The 16,906-nt window shown below is 40.6% G+C and overlaps 1 protein-coding gene across 2 annotated transcripts in view; it reads left to right on the plus strand.

The window, feature by feature from the left end:
• Positions 1 to 16,906, plus strand: part of trak1a (trafficking protein, kinesin binding 1a) — a 205,857-nt gene that overhangs the window by 50,765 nt on the left and 138,186 nt on the right. The gene's annotated exons all lie outside the window — the stretch shown is intronic.

A 16,906-nucleotide genomic window follows, 5' to 3' on the forward strand; every position in this document is an offset into this window, starting at 1 on the left:
ACTCCTGAAGTGGATTAATTCGGGTGAAGCCAGTGATAATGTAACCAAGATCAATAGCTCAAGTATTCATCCTTGGATGATGGGATGCAATTGGAGAAATTGCTTTGGGATGTGCAAGTGACTGATTTCCCGGAGGCTGCTGCATGCTCAACAACTCTTGTCCACCAAGTGCCATTAAAATGAACTACATAAAGTAAAGAATTGCAGGTGAGTGGACAGTCTGTGAGCGGTATTGTACTGATGAAAGTGTGAGAAGAAGTTGTATTCTATGAAGTCCTCTAATATAGCGTTTTGTTTATACTCCACCCCCACCCTGTATTTGTGAACCAAAAATATTCTAGCTTAACCTCTCTATTACTGTGTGTTACTTCCAATTTGTACCAATTTAAGGTCATTCTGAAGTGGTTTAAACGTGGAGAGTGTGTGGAATTTCAAATGGATAGTAATTTGGCACTTTGAACAGTATGTGGTTAAGAATACTTGCTGAGGGATTTACCGTGCAGTAAATGACCCAAAATTAGGTTCCGACCAGGATGTACTGTTTTCAAGTGTCATTCAGGCTGGGTAGTAAATGGTGGCTTTTAAAAATAGCTGAAAATTGGTCAGATTCTTTGAATGATAAAACAGTTTTTCCCGCAGTTTAACGTTGTACATGATTTTCTATCTTGGAGGGAAGATTATAAAATACCATTAAAGTGTATGAAGGGATTTGACAGCGAGGACTTAGCAATTTTAGTATTGCAATTTGGTAATGTAAATGAGTGAGTGACTGGGTTTTGTATTTGACCTGAACACATGGACTCTGTTGGGAAATGGCTTGACTTCAGGGACCTCCTAGACAAATGATGTTGGGATAAAATTTGGTGTTTTTACACCCAATGTGAAATATCCAGCAAAAGTCAGTTCAAATTGAGATTCCATGAAATTTTGGTGTTGACAGGTTTCTTGAGGAGTTTGCGTATTTAGCTCCAGACCAAGTTTATCCTTCACCAAAACAGTAGACGAGTGAAGTTTGATAATAGCTGTAGCTGTCACTTGCTAGTACGCATACATTTAGCAGCTATTTTAAATGTTCACTGAAAGGTTTTCAACACCAGTAGAAATGTGGTCTGTAATATATGATGGGAAGATTTCAAAAAATTCTGTCTCTGAAAACTCCTGTTTGACTCCTGAAACTCCTCCAGTGCTTTACAGATTTAGGAACTATAACTTAACCAATTTCTCAACTACAACAGCGATTTATGTTGGATAGCACCTTTTTGACAAATAAAATCTCCCAACATGTTTCCCAGGGAAAATCCAGTAATACCAGGAAATAAGTGTATTAGTCATATTGGAAGGCCAGTTTGAGGTATATGAGGCAAGATGTAATTAGATTGTCATGTCATGTCCAAAAGCTTTACTAGCTTTTCCTTCTGGGCAGGAGCATTATAAATAAAAGTATCATATGGAGCCAACTAAGGAAGAGGTATTAGGTCAGATGGTTGCAGGCTTAGTCTAATAGCTAGATTTTAAAGGAGTATTTTAAAGGGAGAGAGTGAGGTGGAGACGTTCGGTAGGGAATCCTGGAAATTGGGTTTGAGGTAGTTGAAAACACCACCGTAATCATGAATCATTTTAGCAGCAAGGATGCTGAAGAGGTAAGAATTAGTGGAGTGAAGCTAGATTGGAGGCTTTTAGGATTGGAAAAAGATTTGAGACATGGAATGATCGGTCCATGGAATGAGTTAAAAGGGAGGATAAGCATTTTAACATAGAGGCCATGCTTGAGTACAGGTCACTGTGGATCAGTGCACACAGGAGTGTTAGGTGAACAGGGTTTGCTGTGATTTAGGACATGGACAGCAGATCAGGGCCTCATGTTTTCAGACTAAGTATTCAAGATGGCTAAGAAACATAGATTAAAATGCTGATGTCAAAGCTCCTAAGCTTCACAATGAACTCATGTTCCAGCAGCGTATGTGTCACCAGAGTGAAGTGCCTTTGTTGCTCATAGATTGAAGGTACTTTTAACAAAGAAAGGAAGGAAATTACATTGATAAAAATTGTGCTGTTTACACCCATTACACTGGGCAGCTCTGGAATTGAGACTGGTGAAATATATATCTCTGCTGACTGAGAGATTGTGCTTAGAAATTTCTCTTCTTTTTCCAATAGAGATCAATGTTTTCAACCGGCTGTGTCAGAAAACTAACAATAGCTACTTCTATAATGTAGTTTTTCTTTGTTATTGAGGCTAACATTTATTGCCATAGTTAATTGCGCTTGAGAAGGTGATGCTGAGCTGTGGTTTTAAATGGGTAGAGTCTGTGTGGTGTACATATGTACAGATTAGGAGTGGGCCATTTGTGCTTTATCCACCAATCAATATAAGATCATGAGTGATGCGATTGTTCACATGGTTCAATGGTCTTTCATAAATCTTGCTCTCGTGTTCTCTCTCTCTCTCTCTCTCTCTCTCTCTCTCTCTCTCTCTCTCTCTAAACCCTGTCTGAATTCCATTCAGCACATTTTATATCCTTCCTTACATAAGGTGAAAAATACTGTCCATAGTACTTAAAATATGGTTTCTTACGTTCTCCTGCATTTATATTCTATTTACCAATCTTTCCATACTCACATTATCTATATCTCTTTATTGATTCCCAAGTCCTCCTCAAACATTCTTTTTGCCTACCTTTTATTGTCAACAAATGTAGCAATCGTAACTTTGGCCTCCTCTTCAAGGTAATTTGAAAAAGTTATAAACATTTGAAGCCTCAACAGTGATCACTGTGGCATATCGCTTGCTAATCAGGAAAGACTCGTTCATGCTTGCTTGCTTTCTGCTTCCAGTTAGCTAACAAACCCAGTCTGAAAAGCAGCCCTCCATCACCACCCTCTGTCTTCCACCTTCGAGCCAGTTCTGTATCCAAATGACTAGTTCTCCCCATATCCAATGAGATCTCACCATGCTAACCAGTCTACCATGAAGAACCTTGTTGAATGCCTTACTGAAGTCCATATAGATCACATCCACCACTCTGCCCTCATCAGTCCTCTTTTTGTTACTTCTTTAAAACACACTGTCAAGTTCATGAGACAGATTTTCCAGGCATAAAGCTATGTTGACTACTCCTAATCAGTCCTTGCCTTTCCAAATATATGTAAATCCTGTCCCTCAGGATTCCCTCCAACAACTTGCCCATCAATAATTATTAGGCTCACCAGTCTATATTTCCCTGGCTTTTCCTTACCTCCTTTTTAAAATAGTGGCGCCACGTTAGCCAACCTCCAGTCTTTTGGCACCTCACCTATGACTATCGATAATACAACTATCTCAGGTAGAGGCCCAACAATCGCATCCCTAGCTTCCCACAGTTTGCGGGTACACTTGATCAGGTCCTGGGGATTTATCCACCTTTTATGCATTTCAAGACATCTAGCACTTCCTCCTCTGTAATATGGACATTTTGCAAAATGTCACCATCTATTTCCCTACATTCTATATCTTCCATATCTTTTTCCACAGTTAATACTAATGCAAAACACTTGTTTAGTATCTTCCCCCATTTTCTGCAGCTCCACACATAGACTGCCTTACTGATCTTTGGGGGGCCCTATTCTCTCCCTACCTATTCTTTTGTCCTTTAATGTATTTGTAACAACCCTTTGGATTCTTCTTCATTCCATTTGCCAAAGCTATCTCGTACCCCCTTTTGTGCCCTTCTGATTTCCCTCTTAATTATACTCTTTTAAGGATTCACTCTATCCCTCCTGTCTATACCTGACACATGCTTCCTTTTTCTTAACCAAAACTCACCCTTCATCTGAATAATCAAGGTATTTTGTGACTAGCTGAACAGCAATGATCCCTGCCGTACCCAACTAGTCACTGTCTGCCATTCAGAAAGAGACCTATTTAATCCTACTTTTGTTTCCTGTTTCCCAACCAGTTTCTATTCAGTTCAATATACTACCTCAATCCCACGTGTTTTAATTTTGCACATTAACCTCTCATGTGGGACTTTGCCGAAAGTTCTTTGAAAGTCCAAATAAATCCCATCCAGCAACTTCCGCTCATCAACTCTACTTGTTACATTCCTGAAGAATTAGTCAGAGATGTACAACATGGAAACAGACTCTTTGGTCCAATTTATCCATGCTGACCAGATATCCTAAATTAATCCAGTCCCATTTGCCAGCATTTGGCCCATATCCTTCTAAAACCTTTCTATTCATATATCCATCCAGTTGACTTTTAAATGTTTTAACTTTACTCACCTCCCACGTCCTTGGCAGCTCATTCCATTCAAGCACCACCTTCTGGGGGAAAAAGTTGGCCCTTGGGTCCCTTTTAAATCTTTCCCCTCTCAGTTCAAACCTATGCCCTCTAGTTTTGGACCCCCCCCCCCCCCCGAGCGAAGATCATGGCTATTTACCTCATCCATATCCCTCATGACTTTATAAACCCCTCCGCCTCCGACTCTCCAGGGAAAATAGCCCCAAACTATTCAGCTTCTCCCTATAGATCAGACCCTCCAACCCTGGCAATATTCTTGTAAATCTTTTCTGAATCCTTTCAAATTTCACAACATCCTTCCTATAGCAGAGAGACTGGAATTGAACTCAGAATTCCAAAAAAATGGCCTAACCAATTCCTGTACAGCCGCAATATGTCTGCCAACTCCTATACTCTATGCACTGACCAGTAAAGGCAAGCATACCAAATGCCGCTTTCACTATCCTGTCTACCTGTGACTCCACTTTCAAGGAACTATGAACGTGCACTCCAAGGTCTCTTTGTCTAGCAACATTCCCCAGGAGAATTGTAGTAGATTTGTCAAGCGTGTTTCCCTTTAGTAAGCGCATGCTGAATCTGTCCAATCCTGCAATTGTTTTCCAACCTTCCTAGAATCTGGGGATTTTGGAAAACTACGGCTAATGCATGGAGTCATAGAGATGTACAGCATGGAAACAGTAACCATTTCTTTCAAGACCCGAGGATGAAGACCATCAGGACCCATGGTCTTGTCTCTAATTCTAACTATTTGTTCAGTTCCACTTCTTCCCTGGTGATTTGCAATTGTCTTTGCGTTCTTGACTAAGAGGGTTATAATTCAAATGATCATTTTGTTTTTGCAACTATGGAGAAGCATTTTTATTCTTAGTCTGTGTTTCCTCACTGAGTATTGATTCCTTGTATGGATGTAATTTATGATTCTATTGGTGTCGAACATCGCCACATAGATTAACCAGTTAACTATCATGTAAGGTTTGGTGGTGGGTGGTGTTGAGAGTCATCTTGATGCAGACAGCAGAACACAATTCTGGCTTCATCCATTGTGAACACCCACTGTGTAATATGATTTGGCAATAGTTCTTGCTACTCTCTGAGGCTCAGCTGTTCTGTAAACTCACCAGATCACTATGGAGCTGTATAAATAAAATCATGCATTTCTGTCATGCTTTTTATGACCTCCGAGGCCAAATAGTACTTTGACTGCTAATGGCATTCCTTTTAAACTGGAGTTGCTGGTAGGGAGGGAAACATGGCAGCCAATTTACATACAACAAAGCATCCACAAAAAGGAATGTGATGACGTCCAGGTAAACTCTTTTTTTCCACTGTTGATTGAAAGATACATATTGGCCTGAACTCCATGGGGAAGCTCTCCTTCTCCTCTTTGAAGAATTGCAAAAGAGCCTTCTGTCTACCTGAGAGGGCAGATGGCATTTTGGCTTTCAGCAGCAATATTAAAGCAACACCTCTGACAGTGTAAGCCTTGATTTTTGTGCTCAAGTCTCTTGGTGAACATGTATGTTTAATAATTTCTTTCAACCAGCAACATTCACCCAATTAATGTTTAGACATCATTACGTCTACTCATTTGGGGTGTTGTAGAGCTGACCTTCTAAGTGTCCTGGCTAACAGTGATCGCACAGTTCTAAAGAAGGATCATCAGAACCTAAGTGTTAACTTGGCTTTTTTTGCGGATACAGCAGACCTGCTGAGATCCTCTAGCAATTTTTGTTTTGTTTCTGACTTGAATGTCTGCAGTTCTTCATTTTATTTTAGTGACTGCACAGTATTGTTTCTGAGGTCACTCTTTTTCTCCTTTTGCATTGCTGTTTGAGACTTTTTTTAAACAAAAGAATCAGTGACTTGATTTCCCTTCTTTGCAGCATTGAAATGGAATGTAACGATGTAAAAGGCACTACAGAAATGCAAACTTGATTTTCTAGCATAGGAGGGTCATGCACGCGAAAATGAAACAAATTTCTGACCACATGCGGAAAACCTTGATTCAAAAGACATATTGACAGTTCAATCATCATTTGCAATGATTGAAGGTTATGTTGGTTGCAGATTTGCATCAAATATGATTTTTTGTTTTTATATACAGGATCACTGGAAACGTTAACAGCTTAATGATGAATTGGTCAAGTGCTGTATTGTATGGCACTGAATAATGGGTGATTTAAAATTATTTTTGTAAATGACCTGGAGGTGCGCTATACCATTTTAAGTACATACTGTGCAAAGGATGGGAACTTTTTGTGTTTGCTGATTTCTTCCTGACGCAGAATGTCTACATTGGAGATTTGTGTTTGTCTCTTGTTAAATCTATAAGGCTGGTTTGGTATGTAGCCAACATGATAATTGAGTATTCGTCACCAAGCAACGGCATAACTAAATCTTGCAGCTGTATTTTTGTAGCCAGTTTTATTGCGTTGTGATCAATGGTCTTGAGAAATTTGCGAAAATTAGCATTTTGTGTTTGAATTCCTGCAAATTGCCAAGTAATCAAATGCCTGTGTTTAAATGTAAACTGTTTGGAATGAGATGTTGTCATTTTTGAGATTAATCTGTACTGTATTAAACTGTCAACACTCAACGGATCATTGCAGCTAAGTGGTGGAGGGTGGGTGGAATTTTTTTGGATTGCGCATATTACCCTGGATTTAATATTTGTGCTTGTTTGCTGTTCAAGTTTTTTTTTGGCAGTGGTTTCCAGTGGAACAAACACTTGACTTGGAAGTATTATAAATGCTATCATCTACATAATATCAGAAACGCCATGTTTTGACTCCACACAGTTATCTATCTTTTAGAATGGAGGTTTTCTTTTTAAAAAATGGTACACGAGGGCTGCAAGCATTTTCATGTCAGATCATTGACCTGAGTTCTTATGTGTTTTCAGTAGTCGAATTTGGAGAGTAAATTGGTAATTTACATATATAGCCCTTAGCAAGTTCATTGAAACACTGTAATTAAAGCTTTCTGTAATTAGAAACATTAATGTTAATCGTTAATTTTCCTGCATCTAAAACATTTTAGAATAACAACAACTATGTTTTAAAAGATCATTCAATGATCCCAATTAAGAAGTGTATGAGCCTGTCTAACAGCCTATTGAGCTGTACATGATAGGAACCTGTTAGCATCAGTGATATGATATATTTGGGATGGTTGGCTGTAGCCTGCAGTCTCATGACACTTAGAATGCAAATGGTTTATTAATAGACTCGTGTAAAAATTCTGCAAAGGAAAAACACCAAAGGGGGCACTGTAAGTAACGCTTTGCTGTTCTTCACACATGATTGTGAAGGTCATGGGAATGTTGCCTTGTTCTCGTTTTCGCCAGTCTGGACAGATATTTGTTGAGGCCAGGGACATGCCTATTTTGAGTGTTACAAGACAAAAGGGTTCCTGTAGTTTGTCACGGAGCACATTTTCTGTGTAATATTGGGTGTTGTGTTGGTTTGTGTTTGTCGTGGTTATTCTGACGAGCAGCTCTGCTGCTGTGCCACTCAGGAAAAAGGAGAGGGCGTGTGAAGGACACAGTTTGACATATTTTGCATGAAGAAATAAGAAAGATCGTGAGAGACTACTTCTAGATGTTTATAGTAAATAAGATCATTTCTAGAATAATTTAAAACAAAACTTTATGAATTTTGAGTAATGAGTTCGAGCACACTTTTTTTTGGGGAGGGGAGAAATTCATGCTAACAGATTTCTGCTTGAATTTGACAAAATTTTCCACGTTGTCAAGGGGGGCCTGGCCCCACCTTAGTTCACATTTGAGCTGAGAATGAGACTCCAGCTCATGTTTGTGTTGTTAGAATGGAAACAGGCAGTCTTACTAACATCCTGACTTTGCCCCACCCATGTCCGTTCATACACTGAAAACCTTAGTTGTACTTGTTAGCTGCTAGACTTGACTATTTCAGTGCACTCCTTATTTCCCACCTTCTACACTCTATTGATCTGAGGTCATCAAAATTCTGCCAGTGGCTTTAACTTGCTCCAAGTCTCCATTCCACTGTCACTTATGTTTTTGCTGACCTGCTCTGGCTGCTTGTCAAGCAAAGTCTTGATTTTGAAGTTCCAAACTTCTTTCCCTTTCTCTGTACTGTAATCTTCCACAGCCCTCTGAATTATCTGTGCTCCTCTAATCTTGTCTGTTTTGTCGCCCTGATTTTGATTGCTACACTGTTGGCTGCTGCCTCTTAGTCTTCCCTTTCCTCATCCTTAAGACGATCCATAAATATTCGTCTTCGAACAAGCTTTTGATTATCATATTTGGTTTTACAATAATTTTATGAAGTTCTCTTTGAATCTTGCATTATATTAATGGTGTGACCTAAATGTAGGTTGTCCATTCATTTTGTGTATGATGTGTATTGCATATTAATTAATTATTACTTTAAGAAATGCAAGCTTCCTTTATCATTTTTACCTCCCCATTATATTGCCTTTGCCAATGAAAAGCTTCAGTACATGGATGTGGGTGACATGACAGTAGGTACCATTGCAGCTAATGTGGATACTATCTCCTTTCTGTATCCATAGTACCTTTCAGAGACATTTACTGGATAAAAATCAAAATTGGGGACATTTTTTAGCATTAAACATGCCTCTGTTTGCTAATGTTAGTTAGCTGTTCCTAACTTCCTGTCCACCTGTGTAGATGGATTAAATTTTTGCCTGGTTTTTGAGCAACAAGAGGGGCAAAAGTGTGCAGCCTTGATCTTGAGGGCCGCGAGATCTTCCTATTACAAGATGTATTTTTATTGTGTCCTCAATTATGCAGTTTTGGGAGGGGCGGGGGGAACATATTTTAATTTTGATCACTAAATGGTTTGAATTTGCTAAGTTTCGTCTCTAGAGTTAATGAACTCTTGCCATTTCTAGCCATTCGAACATAAATTAAAAAGTGACTGGGCCTCAGTTTCTGTAGGTAGTATGGTGCACGTGACAAATTGGGGGAAAATCACAGAGCCCTCCCCCAACTTAACTTGATAGGGCAAACAGCATCATGATTGAATACTCAAGCTGATGTAATGTGATGGAAAACAAATGTGCAAAGAATTCAATTTTTATTGGCACCAAATATAATGTGGGCAATGGAGATAAGCAGATTATGTGCCATGCAGATATAAAGAAAGAAATAAATGTCAGCCACCAGCCTTGGTGCAGTTTGTCCTCAGTGGATACATTTCCCACCTATCCTTTATAAAGCCTACCCCTAACCCTTTGTGGTCAGTGACACCCCAATCTTAAATGGAAGGATTTATTGGACAAACCATTGGAAATTGTTTGTTTTTCTTTCTCTATTTCTTCATTTCCTATCATCTTCTCCCTCACTTTCTTTCCTTTCATTTACCTTCCTGCACACTTCTCATCTTCCTACTATCTTCCTTCCCGATTTCCCCATCCCTCTGCAGTTTCATCCAGCTTCTGTATATTGGTTATATAGACCATGTCACTCTGCCCCATTAACTCATGGCTCCAGTACCTCTGTGGCACACATAAGTGAAAGGTACTATCTCAAAATAAGTTGCTGCTCTGTCAAGATTGCAATCAATGATACAGCAATGGAAAATCAATAAAATTTACTGAGGTTTAGAGGGAATAACTGATGGACTTGTTGACCATTATCTCACATTTACTAAGTTGCAAAAGGAAAGCATCAATGAATATAACTGTTACCCGATTTCCGATGGAACCTTCATGTGGATTTTTTTAAATTCCTAAAAGCTGATGACTTGAATATGTGAAATGGGGCTATCTAAGGGAGCAACCAGGACACCGGGTACAAAACCAGAAATAGTACTGTGCAGGTATTTCAAATCATCAACTGCTGAATCATTTCACCAGATGGGAGAACCAAAGGTTAAAGGATTGCTATACTTTCAAGTTGGCAACCAAAGTGATTTCTTTCCCCCCCCCCAACATAGATTAGATTGATGCAGAAGGAAGGAGGTGTGTAAATGGGTTCGTGAATGATCAGGAATGTACTTGCGTGTAATCAAAACATGTATTCAGGGGCTTTACAGGGACAAGGTGTGGGGTGTCTCTCCATTGCAGGAGAGTTGTATGGCAGGAGCATTTAAGGGAGGGCCTGAGGGAAATGAAATTGAATAAGATAATTGGGAAATTCAAATGGAAAATGAAGTGGAGCCCAGGACAGATTTTTCTAGTCAACTTTTTATAGAGATGATTTCAAGGTGCCAGTGTTGGACTCGGGTATACAAAGGTAAAAATCATACAACACCAGGATATGGTCCAGCTGGTTTATTTGGAAGCACTAGCTTTCAGAGCGCTGCTCCTTCAGGTGGTGTGCACTAGAACATGTTGGACTATAACGTGATGTTGTGATTTTTAACTTTATTTAGAGGTGTGATTACACATTTTTGGAGAATGAACATAGGCCTCCTAGTTGAGAGGTAGGGACACAACCAGTTGTTACATAAAAGCCCCTCAGAAGCCCAGTGCAGATATTTTCTGATCAATCTGTTGATTTCATGTTTCTCCTGCTGTCGAGGTGTGCACCCAGGCCACCTAATTCAGAGACAGGACACTACCACTGCACCACGAGCCCCCTGGAACCCAATGCATCAGCTGAGATGAAATTTCTTGATATTGCAGCACTTGACGAAAATAAATTATAAACTCTGAACCAATGCACATTTCCATTGCCTCAACAATCCATAAGAACTGAAGAGAGACTCTCACTGTTATCATGATTTTAATTATTAGTAACATCATTTTGATTCAATTTTTCTATTACTGCATCCAGAAGATAGGAGGAATGTTGCTCAAAACTGACTCATTTGAAGCATGTTTCCTGTTTTCTGCCTCCAATTGGAGCCATAGTTTTAGCACTAATGTGTTCAAATAGTGAAGTGAAATTGCCTTGAGAATGAAGTTTTTAAAAGTCAGTTTCTGTCCCAAATAAAAACTGGGTTCTTTTGTGGTTGCCCATCATTTTGAATCTGCCCTCGCTATTGTTTGTTTCTCTACCCCTAAAGCACAGTGGGAACTGTTCTTTCCTTCATGTAAAGTAACATTCGCCGAAGTGATTATAATGTCTTGCGAAATGTAAATTGGTACCGTGATTGGAGGGCGCACCTTTTGTTGACTCGGTTAAGCTGAACGGTGCTTTCAGTTGCATTGAAATTGTTTGCAAAGCTGACAAGGCTTTTTGACTGATGACATTGAAATTGTAGCAATAATCTAATAAAGTATAGTGATGGCCGTCTGCTGGGTATTGACTACCTGCAATTACAATAACCTTAATTCTTTATGACACCATCAACATGCATTTTCCTTTTCCACTTATGGCTTAGTTCCAACATGGTACAAGTTTTAAAACTGGTATGGGATCTCATTGCCGTCCTTGCTGTGTGAGAAATAGTTATAACACTTGTGGTTCAAGATCTTCCGATACTGGAGAGGTATTGATTTGGCTGAGTTTGCAATGCTGTCCAGCCTTTGGTGCTCTGAGGAAGTGCCTATGAGCACATTGGCAGTACTTACATTGGGCATTTAAACTTTAGATTGTCAGTTATACCCTGCCTGAATTTTTGTGACTGGCCTGAACTCTGCAGAATTAGGTGTTTCACCCCATGTTTACCCTGCTGCTTACACAGATTTCCTTTTGAGTTTTAGATCCATAGTTGTGACCCTGAGCAGGGACCTGACTGTAAGTAACCAGCTGGATTATCAAAGTATCCAGCACCCACCACACTGTTCAAGTGGACTTGTGGTCACATGACATAGTTTAACTGGGCCCTCATGTTAAAGCACCTATTCAACTGCTCAGGGAATCCCTGATGACTCGACCTGTAAGTTTCTCGTGGTTCACCCTGGAGATTGTACTCTGGTAATCTGGAATATAAAACTTTTGCAGGTTAGTTTAAATTATAACCTTTATTTACCAATGATATCAATGTTCCACTGTAACATAACTCAAGCCTGGCTTATAGTTATCTCACGTTCTAAAACCATTAGCAGATTAGCGGCACCAGCTCTCAACCCTAAGAGCTCTCTCCGGCTACTCCCCTTATTGCTGCTAACAAGCTGTCTTTATACAGAATTTGGTATTGAAATTACAAAAATGCCAATGTCCTTTAATCAGGTAAGCAGTAATAAATGGCAAAAGTTTGCAGAGGAAAAGAAACTTGTTGACAGGTCTGAGTATACTTGACTAAGTAAATTACATGCACACCAAAGTGGGAAACCTTGATTAAGCCAGACCAAATGGTCAATTGCTTTGGCTCGTACATCATAACGAGAGACTAGTCTAAACTATGTGAAAAAGGTTATGAGGTAACCTTGCTCAGCTAACACGTCCAATATCATTGTCCTGCAAAATGGCTTTTTTTTTTGAAAATCATCTTAGATTCCCAGAGTGCAAATTAAATTCATAACATTCCCATAACTTGAGCTCTAGGGAACAACGCACAAACATTCAATCCATGACGAGCCAGTGTTCCCTCACATCAGACTACAAAGAGTTCATCTTTCCACCAGCTTCCGTCTCTGCCTGTCCATCTCTTCAACCCTTCGGTCAGTGAATGTAATTTACAGAAGAATGTTTCGTCTCTCTCATACTCCTATGAACATCTTCCAACTTTCTCACTCAGTTTCAGCCTTTGTGTTTTCCCGGGTTGTACGGGTAATGAGGCATTTGCCTTCCAGAACAGTCCAGATTAAGGAGCTGAGCTTCATAAACTCAAATCTGCTCAGTGTGCATTACATGAAAATCTATCAGGACTGTCTATTATGTTCATATTCCACTCAGCTTATTAAATTACAAGGCAAAAGTGAGGACTGCAGATGCTGGACATGAGAGTCTAAATGAGTGGTGCTAGAAAAGAAGTGACCTATACAAGAGGCTCCTCGGATGCTGCCTGACCAGCTGTGATTTTCCAGCACCACTCTCATCTAGACTTATTAAATTACAAGTTCTTTCTCTATTGAGTATGAGCTTTGTGAAGAGTCTTCAATGTAAAACAGATATTTAGTTATCTGACAAGGCAGGTAGAGGCAATGCGGAATTCACGAGCAAGGGGATGTGATGGCTGGCAGTTGGTGGGGGCCAGGCTCAGATGCAGTCACATATCTCCAGGAAAGGTAAGAGAGGTAGGCAGGTAGTGCAGGAGTCTTCTGTGGCTATCCCTATTTTAAACAAGTATGCTGTTTTGGAAAATGTAGGGGGTGATGAACACTCAGGGGTATGTAGCACGAACAGCCAAGTTTCTGGTATTGAGACTGGCTCTAATGTAATGAGAGGTACTTTAGGTTCCAAGTGATTCATTGCGTTAGGGGACTCTCCAGTCCGAGGTACAGACAGACGTTTTTCTGGCCAGCAGCGAAAAAGCAGAATGGTATGTTGCTTCCCTGGTGCCAGAATTAAGGATGTCTCCGAGGGTGCAGAATGTTCTCCGAAGGGGAGAGGGACCAGCAGGAGATCATTGTACACATTGGAACCAGCGACATAGGAAGGGAAAAGGTTGAGACTGTGAAGGGAGATTACAGAGAGTTAGGCAGGAAATTAAAAAGGAGGTCCTCGAGAGTAGTAATATCTGGATTACTCCCGGTGCTGCGAGCTAGTGAGGGCAGGAATAGGAGGATAGAGCAGATGGATGCATGGCTGAGGAGCTGGTGTATGGGAGAAGGATTCATATTTTTGGATCATTGGAATCTCTTTTGGGGTAGAAGTGACCTGTACAAGAAGGACAGATTGCACCTAAATTGGAAGGGGACTAATATACTGGCAGGGAGACTTGCAACAGCTGCTTGGTGGGATTTAAACTAGTAAAGGGGGCGGGGGGGGCGGGGGTGGTTGGAGATGTTGGGACCCAGGGAGATAGTGATGAAAGATTTAAATCTGTGATTGGTACAGTTGAGAACAAAGGCAAGGCAAACAGTCATAGTCATAGAGATGTACAGCATGGAAACAGACCCTTCGGTCCAACCCGTCCTTGCCAATCAGATATCCCAACCCAACCTAGTCCCACCTGCCAGCACCCGGCCCATATCCCTCCAAACCTTTCCTATTCATATACCCATACAAATGCAATTGTACCAGCCTCCACCACTTCCTCTGGCAGCTTATTCCATACTCGTACCACCCTCTGTGTGAAAAAGTTGCCCCTTAGGTCTCTTTTATATCTTTCCCCTCTCACCCTAAACCTATGCCCTCTTGTTCTGGACTCCCCAACCCCAGGGAAAAGACTTTGTCTACTTACCTGATCCATGCCCCTCATAATTTTGTAAACCTCCCTCAGCCTCCAACGCTCCAGGGAAAACAGCCTGTTCAGCCTGTACCTATAGCTCAAATCCTCCAACCATGGCAACATCCTTGTAAATCTTTTCTGAACCCTTTCAAGTTTCACAACATCTTTGATAGGAAAGAGACCAGAATTGCACGCAATATTCCAACAGTGTCCTAACCAATGTCCTGTACAGCCACAACATGACCTACCAACTCCTGTGCTCAATACTCTGACCGATGAAGGAAAGTATACCAAATGCCTTCTTCACTATCCTATCTACCTGCGACTCCACTTTCAAGGAGCTATGAACCTGCACTCCAAGGTCTCTTTGTTCAGCAACACTCCTTAGGACCTTACCATTAAGTGTATAAGTACTGCTAAGATTTGCTTTCCCAAATTTGCAGCACCTCGCATTTATCTGAATTAAACTACATCTGCCACTTCTCAGCCCATTGGCCCATCTGATCAAGATCCTGTTGTAATCTGAAGTAACCCTCTTCGCTGTCCACTACACCTCCAATTTTGGTGTAATCTGCAAACTTACTAACTGTACCTCTTTATGCTCACATCCAAATCATTTATATAAATGACAAAAAGTAGTGGACCCAGCACCGATCCTTGTGGCACTCCACTGGTCACAGGCCTCCAGTCTGAAAAACAACCCTCCTCCACCACCCTCTTGTACCTTTTGAGTCAGTTCTGTATCCAAATGGCTAGTTCTCCCTGTATTCCGTGAGATCTAACCTTGCTAACCAGTTTCCTATGGGGAACCTTGACGAATGCCTTACTGAAGTCCATATAGATCACAGCTACCGCTCTGCCCTCATCAAATCTCTTTGTTCCTTCTTCAAAAAACTCAATCAAGTTTGTGAGACATGCTCTCCCACACCCAAAGCCATGTTGACTATTCCTAATTTGTCCTTGCCTTTCCAAATACATGTGCATCCTGTCCCTCAGGATTCCCTCCAACAACTTGCCCACCACTGATGTCAGACTCAGTGGTCTATTGTTCCCTGGTTTGTCCTTACCACCTTTCTTCAACAGTGGCACCACGTTTGCCAACCTCCAGTCTTTCAGCATCTTACCTGTGAGTATCGTTGATACAAATATCTCAGTAAGGGGCTCAACAATCGCTTCTCTAGCTTCCCACAGAGTTCTAGGGTACACCTGATCAGGTTCTGTGGATTTATCCACTTTTATGCATTTCGAGACATCCCGCACTACCTCCTCTGTAATATAGACATTTTTCAAGATGTCATTATCTATTTCCCTACATCTCTTTTTCCACAGTAAATACTGATGCAAAATACTTGTTCAGTATCTCCCTCATCTCCTGCAGCTCCACACAAAGGCTGCCTTGCTGATCTATGAGGGGCCCTATTCTCTCCCTAGTTATCCTTTTGTCCTTAAGTTATTTGTAAAAGCCCTTTGGATTCTCCTTAACTCTATTTGCCAAAGCTATCTCATGTCTCCTTTTTGCATTCCTGATTTCTCTCTTAACTATATACTCCTACTGCCTTTGTACTCTTCTAAGGATTCACTTGATTTATCCCGTGTATACCTGACAGCTTCTTCCTCCTTTTTCTTAACCAAACCCTCAATTTCTTTAGTCATCCAGCATTCCCTATACCTACAAGCCTTCCCTTTTCACCCCAACAGGAATATACTTTCTCTCGACTCGGGTTATCTCATTTCTGAAGGCTTCCCATTTTCCAACCGTCCCTTTTACCTGCGAAAATCTGCCTCCAATCAGCTTTTGAAAGTTCTTACCTAATACCGTCAAAATTGGCCTTCCTCCAATTTAGAACTTCAACTTTTAGATCTGGTCTATCCTTTTTCATCACTATTTTAAAATAAATAGAATTATGGTCGCTGGCCCCAAAATGCTTCCCTACTGACACCTCGGTCAATGGCAGATATTTCTGTGTATAATGCAGAAGTTGCAGGATCAGTTCATTCCAAAAAGGAGGAAAGATCCTATGAGGAGGCAGGGGTGGCCGTGGCTACGAGGGAAGTTAAGAAACATATAAAGTCAAAAGAGAAAAAGTATAACATAGCAAAGATGAGTGGGGAAAACTAAGGACGAGGAAGCTTTTAAAGAACAACAGAGGATTACTAAGAAGGAAATACACAGGAAAAAATGAGGTTCGAAGGTAAATTGGCCAAAAATATAAAGGAGGATAGTAAAAGCTTTTTTAGGTATGTGAAAGGGAAAAAAATGGTTAAGACTAAAATTGGGCCCTTGAAGACAGAAACAGGGGAATATATTACAGGGAACAAAGAAATGGCAGAAGGGTTGAATTGGTACTTCAGATCTGTGCTCACTGGGGAAGACACAAGCAATCTCCCAGAGGTA

Source organism: Chiloscyllium punctatum, chromosome 41, assembly GCF_047496795.1.
Source record: "Chiloscyllium punctatum isolate Juve2018m chromosome 41, sChiPun1.3, whole genome shotgun sequence".
NCBI classification, from domain to species: domain Eukaryota; kingdom Metazoa; phylum Chordata; class Chondrichthyes; order Orectolobiformes; family Hemiscylliidae; genus Chiloscyllium; species Chiloscyllium punctatum.